Below are 12,597 nucleotides of genomic sequence, written 5' to 3'. Positions count from 1 at the left end.
ATGCCAGTCCTGGAGCATAGCAGGGAGAATAATACATCATGCAGGGCTCCAGGACTTTTTCCTTTCTTTAAAACAGTGTTGCTTTAAACAAATGGTTTATCTCTCAGGCACACCTAAGACAGCCTTCTTTTGGGAAGCCCCTAGGAAGAGGAAGTGTTTTGGCTGAAAGTAAGCTCCCCAACGGAGAAGGAGGATTTCAACTTTAAAAGAACAAACAAGGCAGTAAGCACAATTCATTTTTTAAAAAAACCTTATGTATTTATTATCGTAGTATTACTATACTGCTTTTTTATTTACAAACATTCCATGACTCCTTGCGAACGACAACAGAAAAGCTGCATGACGGCTGGCTCCGTGAGACCTCGTGGTGCTATTCCGCAGAGGATTCCGTGGCACGGACTGAAGGGAATTCGATCCCATTTTAGTCCGTGGCGGAATTCTCTGACATCCCTAGAATGATGTTAGTGTTAAGAGCAACATGCAAGCATTAGCCAATATGCAAGAGAGTACCTGTGTGTTATACAGTAGGCAGCACAGTCTGGGTCTTTAGATTTACAACCTCACACAAGGGTGGCATTTCCACAAATTATCCTTTATTGAAAAATCAAAACATGGGGAAAATTGATGGTAGTGGGCTAATTCCTTATCTCTAACTAAAATGAAGCCTATGAATGTGTATCTGCAGATGCTCAGATACTTGTGTCCAGAGTCCCTTCCATTAGGTTGATCTTCTCCTTGTCATCTTCTCCTTGTCACATTCTCTGGAACACGCAAACATCCACTCGGTTGAGACCCTGGTGGGTGGGTGGAATGCTGCAATCACTGGGGCATTAGATCAGGTGGCTCCAAAACGCCCTCTCCCCCTGAACAGGGTTCAAACTACACCATGGTTCAATCCGCGGTTACGAGCCCTGAAACAGGAGGTGACATGGCTAGAGCACTCTCACTCCGAAGACAACCGGACACAGGCTAGAGCTGTATCTTCAGCCTATCAGGTGGCGATGAAGGCAGCAAGAAAGGAATACTATGCTGCCTCTATCCACAGAGTGCTATCCCAGAAGGCTGTTCCAAGTTGTCCAGTGCCTAGTCTGTCCAGTTGCTCTGGAACCACTGGAGCATTCTAAGGCCTCCTGTGAGCCCTTGGCAAGGCACTTTGTGGAGAAAAATTGATAGGATCAGGAGTGTTATTCTGTGCGCCGTGGATACAGTTAGCGAGTGAGAGGCGGCCTATGGCAAACTGGTTTTGTGGGATCGGTTCCAGCTTCTTCCTTCTGATGAAGTGGACAAGGTGCTTTCATCTGTAAGGCCGACCAGCTGCTTACTTGATCCTTGCCCCTCTTGGCTCATTATGAGTTGCAGAGAGAGACTGGGTGAGGAGATCAGGGCGGTGGTGAACGCTTCCCTTCAGGAGGGAGTGATGCCATCAGCCCTCAAGGAGGCAGTGATAAGACTGCTCTTAAAGAAGCCCTCCTTGGATCCCCAAGTTTTGAACAACTTTTGCCCAGTCTCAAATCTGCCATTTTGGGGCAAGATGAGGAGGTGGTGGCAATGCAGTTGAAAGCACACTTGGAAGAAGCTGTTTATCTAGATCCATTTCAATTGGGCTTCAGGCCTGGGCATGGGGTAGAAACTTGGTTGCTTTGGTGGATGATATGAGGAGGGCTTTGGATAGGGGCGAATGCTCCTTCCTTGTTCTCCTCGACCTCTCAGCGACTTTTGATACCGTTGACCACGGTATCCTCCTGGACCGCCTGGAGAGGATGGGCATTGGAGACATCATATTACGGTTGTTTCAGTCCTTCCTCTCTGGCAGGCACCAGAGCGTAACACTGGGAGAGGAGGTGTCAGACCCACGGCCACTCACGTGTGCGGTGCCACAGGGTTCCATCCTCTCCCTGATGCTATTTAACATCTATGTGAAGCCGCTGGGGGCTATCATCAGGAGGTTTGGGGTGTGGTGTCATCAATATGAGGATAACACACAGTTCTACCTCTCATTCAAATCTTCACCAGGGTTGGCTGTAGAATCCCTGTCTAAATGTCTGGAGATGGAGAGTGGCTGGATGGGGAGGAATAAGCTGCAGCTGAACCCTGACAAGATCGAGGTACTTTTGATGGGAGACAAGAGGAGGCTGGGGGATGTTGACCTGGTGTTGAATGGGGTACAGCTACCCTTGAAAGACCAGGCCTGCAGCCTGGGCGTCATTTTAGACTCCCAGCGGTCCATTGAGGCTCAGGTGGCAGTCGTGAGCCAGACATCACTGTATCAACTCCATCTGAAAAGGCGGCTGCACCCCTCCCTTCCCGACCATCTGCTCCAATTGGTAGTACATGCCCTGGTCTCCTCTTGTCTAGAGTACTGTAATGTGCTCTATTTAGGGTTACCACTGAAAGGTGGTTCGGAAGCTGCAGCTGGTGCAGAACGCGGCGGCTCGCCTGATTAAAGGCTGCCACTGGCGTGATCACATCACTCTGATGCTGAAGGAGTTGCACTGGCTACCAGTTGTTTTCCAGGCCAAATTCAAGGTGTTGGTTTTGACCTTTAAAACCCTATACAGTTCCAGCCCAGCCTATCTCAAGGAGCGCCTCCAGCAACACCAGACAGGCCGCTCAGCAAGATCAGCCTTGGATGGCCTTCTCTCTATCCCATCAGCCAGGACAGCTAGGCTGATGAGGACGAGGGAAAGGGCCTTCTCTGTGGTGGCCCCCACTCTGTGGAACTCCCTCCCTAGGGAACTCCGCCATACCCCCTCTTTAATGAGCTTCTGCCACGCACTGAAAACTTGGTTATTCAGGCAAGCATTTGGTGTGGGTTAGGGTATTTTTAAATAATGTTTAATGTGTAATTTTACTGTTTTAAATTGTACTGTTGTACATCGCCCAGAGTGGCTGGGTGACCAGCCAGATGGGCGATTAAGAAAGTCAATCAAAATAAATAAATAAATAAATCTCTCCCATTGTCCAAATTTAGACTGTAAACTCCTCAGGACAGAGACTTGCCTCCCCTATCAACCTGCCCATGTTTTAGGATCATCTTCTGAAGTCGTCCCTCATGTACCTCTTCCATTTAAGGTGACACAGTTATCAATAACAGATTGGGCTAGGGATGGGGGAGAATTTCATCTGGTTTGTCTTTTTTAAGCAAACCCAGACTAATATGTGGATCAGAACAAAGTGTTCCTTCAGATTGCGCACTTCTCCAAATTTTGCAAGGCAATTCTGAGCCCAAAAATGCATGTGAAAATGCATATGTTAGGGAAAGTTGCGTACATGTTACATACAAGTTCCCAGCATATGCTGGGAAAATTGCATATAAAACTAAGGGTGCAATCCTATGCGTGCTTAGGCAGAAAAAAATCCTACAACTCGCAGCATACTGGATCAGGGATGCTGGGAGTTATAGGACTTTTTCCTGTCTAAACATGCATAGGATTGTGCCCTAAATGCAGTAATTTTTTGCAAAGTTTTGGGAGGAAGGGATGTGCAGATGGATGCAGAAATTGGATGGAACAGATTTATGACTAAATGCATGCAAAACTGATACAGATAAGAAATGAACTTGTCCAGGGTTTGTCCATCCCTACAGAGGGCTTTTTTCAGCAATAGTGCTGCCAGTTATTGAATACCTATATATACTTTGTAAAGCTCTATGTACACAAGCTTTGTATGATCATTATTAATCATAATAACATTTATTAAACTCTTTTATATAATTAATTTTAATTGTATAATTTCAACAAAAAATAAAATGAGTTAAAGAAAAAAATGTAGCTACATAAATTTGAATATATTTGTTTCGATGCATGCATACATACATACACATATATATATATATATCAGAGAAAAAATATGGCTTTCTAAGAATTATATATAAACTTCCACAAAAGCAGACCAATTACCCATATAAATATCCATTTGCAAGTAGCATCTATATACCACATTAGGGATGTGCAAACTCACCCCAGTCTGGGTTCTCCAGATGACTGCCCAGCCCCTGCCCCTGCTTGCTGAAAATGCACGTTTTCTCATACGTGAATGTGAGCATTCACAAAATGCACATTTTCGCACATGTGCAAATATGCACATTTCTGCGATCGCCATTTTATTTATCAAAAAATGGCAACTGCAAAGCTCGAAGAGGCTACTGGGGTGACTGCAGGCCATTTATGGAGTGCAGGCTGGGGGCAAGCAGGGGCAGGGGCTCAGTGAGCGGGGCTTGGGGGTACAGGCAGGGGCAGTCCCACCAGATGTCCGGACTGAACCGGGTGCCCAGTCCATTCCTATACCACATGTTCAAATGTTGAAAGCTTGTTAGGTCCAAAGTCCATTGCATTATAGGAGGTAAGTCCTTCCAATGTTGTAATATCACTCTTTTAGATGTCAAAAGGGTGCAGAGAATGCATTTGCGCTGACCATGCATTAACTTCCAGGAAGCAGGTAGATAATTTCAGAGGACATGTACATCAGTATATTAAAGATTGTTCCAATACAAGGTTCATCCATATAATAACCTCCTCCCCAAAAGGGGAAACTCTTGAGCATCACCAAAACACGTGGTTAAACGAACCACATGTTTTTCACTTCTAGCCATTAGCCAACTTAGACAAACCCCTATTAAAGAGATATTGTAGAGTCCAGTAGACACAGGACCAGAGCTTTTGCTGAATAAGGGCACACCATCAGGGTCATATACATGATTATATGCCCAAACACTCCATGATATTGAGAAGATATTTCTCTTGAGAAGGCACAAGTAGGATGTAGGAATGTCCTGACAGCAGTGTCCTGCATCCTGATTTGTGCACTAATCTTTGTTATGGTAAATAAGGAAGCTTATAGCAGATATTCATATTTCCTTTCACTTTTGAAAAACAATGGCATCATAGCTTTGGACCCATTTCCCTCTCACACCACAGTGGTGCCTATAATACATGTGATATATCATTATGAAGAGTGAGTCCTGCTGGGATGATGCTGATCCAAGAATATCTTCCAACATCATGTTTACTGAAGAACAAGACCTAGCAGGAACCTGGTCTCCTGCCCATGGATCTTTCCTGACAAGTCATCAATAGGGATAATCAGTTCTGATGTGATATTCCTGTATCTCTCAGGCCTTGGGAATTGTTCAGAAAACATTCCAGAGAGCACAGATGGTTCATAGGGGATCCTTAAAATCATAATCCCTGGATGTGAATTTTCAGTTTTTAATGTAACACTGTCAAGAGGATTGATGTGTGAAGGTTGCCAATATTTGATCCAAACACCACTGCATGCCTTCCACTGATTCTCTCAGTCAAGAGTTGTGTGTGTTTGTTTCTTGGTCCAAAATAGATGCATTCACAATTATTAGCTGTTCCTTCAAACTTTCCTGTTTGAAAGTAAGATATTATCATTGTTACAGTGAATCTAGCCTTGAACTCCTCTTCATCATTAGTACCACTCACTATTTTCAAATCATACTCGGGACAGACTGTTCATTTTTTATTTCCCAGAGCCATCTAATATGGCTACAACAGAATCTCTTTGCATGTAACAGGACAAAGACAGCCCTCTTTGTCTTCTTATTCTTTGGATATATTATTTATTTATTACATTATTTATTACATTATTGATGTACCCTACTCCCTAAACACCACAGAAGTAGAATCCACCTAAAAAAGGGTGGATAGCACACTCCTGGATTATTCCTCTTAAAGATGTGGCTTTGAGTAGGAACTAGGGATGTCAGAGAAATCCGCTGCAGATTCAAATGAGGCCCGATTCTTTGGAATCCAGCCTCAGGAATCCGCAGTGGATCGGGACCACTTAACTCTTCTCCAGGAGGACTGGAGGCAGAATGGCACTCGGCTGCTTCTTCCAGCCAGAGCAGTTCGCCTCCTCCCTGTCCCTGCCGATTGCCTTTAAAAAAAACTGTCTTTTTTTCTTTAAGGCGATGGGGGAGGGGGATGTGCCCATAGACTTATACGCAAAGAGAGTCATGAATCTTGCATATAGATCTATGTGTCCATAGGCTTATACGCAAGATTCATGACTCTATTTGTGTATAAGTCTATGGGCCCATCCCCCCCCCCCCGATCACCATTCTTTTTTTTTTAAGTCAGTTTTTTTAAAGGCAATCGACAGGGAGGAGGCCAACAGGTCTGGCTGGCAGGAGGGAAGGTAAGTACGCCCAAGCCAGTACTTGGCTTGGTACTGGTACTGGTCACCACCACCCCCGGAATCCGAGTGGAGTGGAACCACTCTGGAGGATTCTGGGGGGGAGGAACGGATCACCTCCCCCCCCCGCACGGATTCCCCACCGGAACAGACGGTGGGGAATCTGTACACCCCTAGTAGGAACAGAGGGGAAGCTTGTTTGGTTTGCATTTCAATGAGAACTTGGTGAATTTCAGACTTTCAAACCAATGTATGAACCAAAACACAGACAACCTTGGGAATTTGCACTTCTTTTTTTTCCAATGGAGTTTTCCAATGTTTTTTAAGTGTGTCTTAGAAAAAAGTGCACACACAATGCACATATTAGTAGAAAATAATGTTAAAAATCTGTTATATTAGGGAAACTGCTTCCAAAAAAATGTGTGTACTAGGCAAAATTGCATACAGATGTGTACAATATTTTATGAGGACTTTTAAAAAGGATTCTCAATGTTTGGGCTGAACCCAGCAATTTTCAAAGTTTGGCCCAAACCAAATTTAAGACTGGAAAAATGAGATATTCATAGAAACTAAAACTGAGAAAAAGGGATGATGGCGGAGTCTGGTTGGAGGCTCAAGCTTGGCGGATTACCTCCAGCTCAGCCCCCAAGACTGGAGTCTACAGACCACTACACTTGCCTGACTCAGCGTGTGCCAAGCCAGGAAAGGGGGTCAGGAACTGCTGCTCTGCCGAACTGCCATTCTGCACAAAATGGAGGCTCGGCCTTTTCCGTAAAGGCCGATTTTATGTAAATGGCTATAAAGAGGCCCATTGATGCAACATCACAGACATCCATGGTCTATTTAGACCACGCATGCCTGTACTGTTGCATCAATGGGCTTTTTTACGGCTGCCACTTATGAAAAATCAGCCTTTACGGAAAAGGCCGAGCCTCCATTTTGTGCAGAATGGCAGCTTGGCGGAGTGGGACTCTGTGCACTGCATGCCAGGCACCCACAGACCACTCGGTGGATTGCCACGTGCAATGAGCAGGGACAAGCAGCTGGCAGGGGTCCGGTGAACAGCGCACGATACAGACGGGGATGAGTTCACCCATCCCTATTGAGAGATTGGAACATTGCTAAACTAGAGTAGGGATTTCAGAGAAATCCAAAACAGATTCAAAAGTCTTCAGATTTGTATTAATCTGACCCATGGATTCTGCAGTAGACTGGCATCTTTTGAGTTGTGGGGATTCTGCAAATTTGCAGACTGTTCTTTAACTTTCCAGAATTGTACACAAATCTGGTCATTGGAAAGTATGACAGTTACCTGGAAATATACTAATATATATGCCAATTTTTAAAAACAGCAACATTTAATACATCTCCAGTCTCTCTCTCTTCAGCCTTCTCTGTGTAGCCCTCTTTTATTGTGCCCTCTGCTCATTGATTCTACATTGAACTAAGAAAAATACACAAAATATTGCATACTAGTTACATAAATTGTGGTGGACATTTTGCAGACTTTCCTGCAGTGGGAAAAACCCAGTTCTGTCAATGAGTGGCCGATGCAATGAAAGACATCCATGAAACACACACAGAACGGATTTTTTTTTTAAACCATTCTGTACATCCCTAGGGTTGAGACGGCACCACTGCACAGACAAAGGTTTACACCAATAAGATTTGCTTGTTGGGTACCCCTCTCTGTTATAAACCCATCCTGAACAAGTCCATCCCCCACAGAGTGTGAAAGGCAATTAGAACTTCTATTCAATTAAAACCACAATATATGCAACACCAGCTACTGTGAAACTGGCCAGCTAAACTGCAGTCCATAATTGCCTGTAATTGCAATAAGTGCCTCTCTTGTATTGTCATTTCTCTTAAATTAGTGCCATACAGGGAGCCCTGCTGGAATGATTAACAATGTGATTCATAAAATAGGCTTCAAGTCATGGATTATGTTTCTTTATGTATATGTACAACACACAATGGACCTGTTATTCCAAGTAGGCCTTCTGGGTGGGACTGGTATCTATATGGAGTCTTGAGTCCTGTGGGGGAATTACTGATTTTTTTCTTCAGCATTTGGTCCAGATGGGATAAGCTGACATGAATGCCCATAGAAATCTAACTGCAAAATTATCATAAGAATGTAGCCTTTTATAGAAGAGAAAATGGATCAACCAAGATGAAATTGCTCGGGCATACATTTTAAATGTAATATAAATTAGGGCTACACTGAATGTTCACCCATTTTCATTTGTGGTGGGGGGAAACTTTTGGGGGACCAAATTGTTTTCCAAAAACTCCCTTCTTAAGAAGCTGCTCATTGCATAGTTGTCTCTTTAATGTTGCTTCATAGTATTTTTTGTTCAAATAATTCTTTTTTTCCTTGTGTAATCATGGCATGATGGATTATAGCCAATCAGATTTAGCTATTTGGTGATATCACTGGGAACAAACAAAGCTACTTCCTGCATCAATCTCAACCAGTCAGGTCATGGATTATTTTCACTCTGTGAACATTGCTGAGCCCTACTTTCAAGGTGTCCCTCAAAAAGGCACTTTATAATGGTGCCCAAAATGTTTGTGTAAGTCCCCTTTTGCTTCAGCCCTAATATGGATTGCTATTGCAGAACTTTTGTTGTTGTTGTTGTTTGAGTAATAACAGTGTCAGAACTTGATTTGTCTCACTAATTTGTGTATCTCACTCTGTGTGTGTGTGTGTGTGTGTGTGTGCAACGAAAGACTCGAGAATCAACATCCTTGTCATTCCCTTTAATAGCAAACTCAGGTAGTTGAGTGTTGACAGGATTGACGCCAAAATGAGATCCTGAAGATACAAGAGGGAAGTTTGAACTATTGATGTTGGAGAAATCCACAATGGAACCAAATGAGTTTGGATCTTCATGAATCCGACCCATGGATTCTGCAACTGAGCAGCTTTTCCCCTGTTGGGTAGATTTCACAGACTTGTGGACCGGATTTCTAACTTTCCCAAATTTTGCATGAAGTTTGTCATAGAAAAATATGCAAAATAAAAAACAGGCCCCAAATGCACATTTGCCCATAGGCTAAAGTGTGAAAATGCACATTGGGGGGGGGGGGATTTGCACATTTTCACATGTGCGCAAATTCAGAAACAAAAAAATCTGATTCCATCAACGGGAGGATGTTCCTTATTTTTGGAATGTTTGCGTTCCTTATTTTTAATCAGATTAAAAAAATCTGATTCCATCAATGGGAGGATGTTCCTTATTTTTGGAACGTTTGCGTTCCCCATTTGCATTCCTTATTTTTGGCCATCTTAGTCTACGTAAATATTTACGTAGACTATGATGGCGAAAATAAAGGGGAATGCAAATAGTGTAGCGGGTGCTATTTGCATCCCTTTTTGATTTGCCGTTTTAGCCTACGTAAATATTTACGTAGGCTAAAACAGTGAATCAAAAAGGAATGCAAATAGCGCCCACTACGCTATTTGCGTTCCCCTTTATTTTTGCCATCATAGTCTATGTAAATATTTACGGAGATTAAGATGGCCAAAAATAAGGAACGCAAATGGCGGCAGCCATAGCCGCCACCATTTGTGTACACGGTACTTTTTGTTTTTGTTTTTACCCAGAGCCCTCCGCGGCTGGAAATCCGGCTGCGGGCGGCTCTGGCCTGGGCCTGGCCGGCTGCTCCGCAGAGCTGCCACGGAGCACAGCCGGCCATGGAGGATTCCGGGGGGGGAGGAACGGATCACCTTCCCCCACCGTCGAGGATTCCAGGGGGAGGGATGGAACGCCTCTCCCCCACCATCAACGTAATCCGCGGAAAGGTAAATGACTTTTGTACATCCCTATTTGCATTTGTGATCATGGCTCACTCTGTGCAAACAGGGAAGCGGCGCAAATCGAGCTGTGAACGAAGGTTAAATTTTCACCACTTCCCTCTGTTGGTTTTGCGTGAATCTCCCAGATTTATGCAAATGTCCAAAATGTATGCAAATGTCCAAAATGTATGCTCAATTTCCTCCATAGATTAAAGCAAGGCCAATTCAGTTTACAGGGGGAAATTGCGCAAATTACAAAATTTGCATACATTTAGGAAATTAGCAGAAATTGAATGTGAACACATGTTTAGCAGTTTATGAAACTTTTCAATGGAGATGTGATTGCGATCATGTTTGAAACTGCAGACAGGGCAAATTCACATGTTTTGTGAGCAAAAACGAAATTCTCATAGATCCCTGGTTGGAGCCCAACACCTTCTGGGGGGCTAAAGGTTCCCTACTGTCCTGTGGGAGGGTGTGGCTGGTTGGCTGCAACCCTGAACAGGAGTGCTGTTGTTAGGGCATGAGGATACACTGCAACATTTTGTTGTTGCCTAATGTAAAAGACACTTTTCCAGAGCATCACATTACCATTTCTATTTCACTGTGAAATGTGATACATACAACCAGAGGCAGCAAGGGATATATAAATGTCCAACCCCGTTTTTTATTGATAGATTTATGACAGTTCAGTCAGTAGAACAGGACTCTCTGGTGCATTCTCTGTACCCACAGGGGCAAGACAAATTTCAGGAAATGCAATGCCCATTCCAGGCAACAATCACTTCTCTCTGTAACAGGGCCTTTGCTGGAGATATCAGTGGCAACATCTAATTATAATGAAAGAAATAGCAGTGTTTTCCCATTACGACTAGCAGTGTGGTTGCATTAAATCTAACTTTATTTGACAAGGACTGCTCAAAATTATCTCCTTCAAAAATGTGCCCACAGAAAAAAGTAGGAGAAAACATTTTTATCGAAGGAGCAAGCAGCAGCAGATATTAAGCAACTTAACAAACATAGTCCTTTACAAGTAGAACAACTCTCCTTCCCTGTGCCAAATGCCAATAAGTTCATGCTGGGATGCAATTACAGATGAAGTTACCGGTTTAAGTGTGTTTGGGTTTGTTTGCTTTTCATGAGCACAGGCAGATGATTATTTTTTAAAAATGCAAAATATATTTGTGCTTTCTTAGAAGCAAGAACAAAGAATGAACATTGACAGCAGACTGCTCAACCACTCAGATTCATGTTCAAGTAATTGCAAAAAATGACTAATCCAGGAATGTGAGCTAATCTATGTTTTCCCTTGATGAAAACATAAATACAATATTATATTGTATGTACTTTAACAGGTGCAAAATTACCTACAGCATTCTCTGTTAATGGGTACACAGATATTATTATACTATGATGTTATAGAAATATTAGATATCAATAGAGATACAGATTTGATTTCTATTCTATGTAAATTTGGGCCTATAAAATATTGCCATAAAGGAAGATGGTTAAGAATTCATTCCATTCATTCCATTCATTCATTCTACTCTTGGAGCCCATCCATTGAAACGTAGTAGAGTTCTAAAGACACCAGGTCCCAGTTCTAGATTATTTATATGTAGTCAGTTCCATTCCCATCAATGGGGCTTGGATGGAAACATTCATGTGTCATGTGGGTTTGGGATTTATACTATTTTATGTGTACAATTTTATTGTCAGAGTGATAGCTGATGACAAAATCACCTAAAGAATAGAAATGGTAGTTCAACTAGGATGGCAATGTGATAACAGATGACGAAGAAAAGGCTCAAGTGCTCAATTCCTTCTTGTATCAGACTGGCTCAATCTTCTCCCTCTTTGCCCCAGGCAAAGGCGAAGTACTGGCTGAAGGGGCAGGATTGCAGCTTGAGATCAGTAGGCATATGGTCAAGGAACACCTAATTACTTTGAATGAGTTCAAATCTCCAGGGCCAGATGACTTGCACCATAGAGCAATAAAGGAACTTGCAGAAGAGCTCTCAGAACCACTGTCTATTCTCTTTGAGAAATCATGGAGGATGGGTGAAGTGCCAGATGACTGGAGAGGGCTAATGTCCTATCTTCAAAAAGGGTAAACAGGAGGAACCTGGGAACTACAGACCAGTCAGTCTGACATCAATCCCTGGGAAAATTCTGGAGCAGATTATAAAGCAATCCATCTGGAAGCACCTTGAAAACAATGCAGTGAGTGCTCGAAGCCAACATGGGTTTGTCAAGAACAAATCCTGCCAGATGAATCTGATCTCATTTCTTGATCAGGTCCCCTCCCTTGTGGACTGTGGGAATGCTGTAGACATAATATATCTCGACTTCAGCAAAGCTTTCGACAAAGTGCCCCATGATCTCCTGATGAGCAAACTAGCTCAAAGTGGGCTAGATGAAACAACCATCTGGTGGATCCACAGTTGGCTACAGAATCGGACTCAAAGAGTGCTTATCAATGGGATCTTCTCAAATAGGGGAAAGGTAATGAGCAGGGTACCTCAGGGCTCAGTCCTGGGCTCAGTGCTCTTCAACATTTTTATTAATGACTTGGAGGAGGAGGTGCAAGGAATGCTGATCAAATTTGCAGATGACACAAAATTGGGCAGGAT

The 12,597-nt window shown here is 43.1% G+C and overlaps 1 protein-coding gene across 1 annotated transcript in view; it reads left to right on the top strand.

Moving 5' to 3' along the window:
• TAFA1 (TAFA chemokine like family member 1) overlaps positions 1 to 12,597 on the top strand; it is a 520,363-nt gene that overhangs the window by 188,399 nt on the left and 319,367 nt on the right. The window lies entirely within an intron of this gene.

The sequence above is a fragment of the Heloderma suspectum genome, chromosome 2, assembly GCF_057233095.1.
Source record: "Heloderma suspectum isolate Gila_16-S chromosome 2, 16-S_ref, whole genome shotgun sequence".
NCBI lineage: Eukaryota > Metazoa > Chordata > Lepidosauria > Squamata > Helodermatidae > Heloderma > Heloderma suspectum.
The sequence above is the reverse complement of the archived record's forward strand: the minus strand, read 5'-3'. Positions and strand labels throughout refer to the sequence as shown.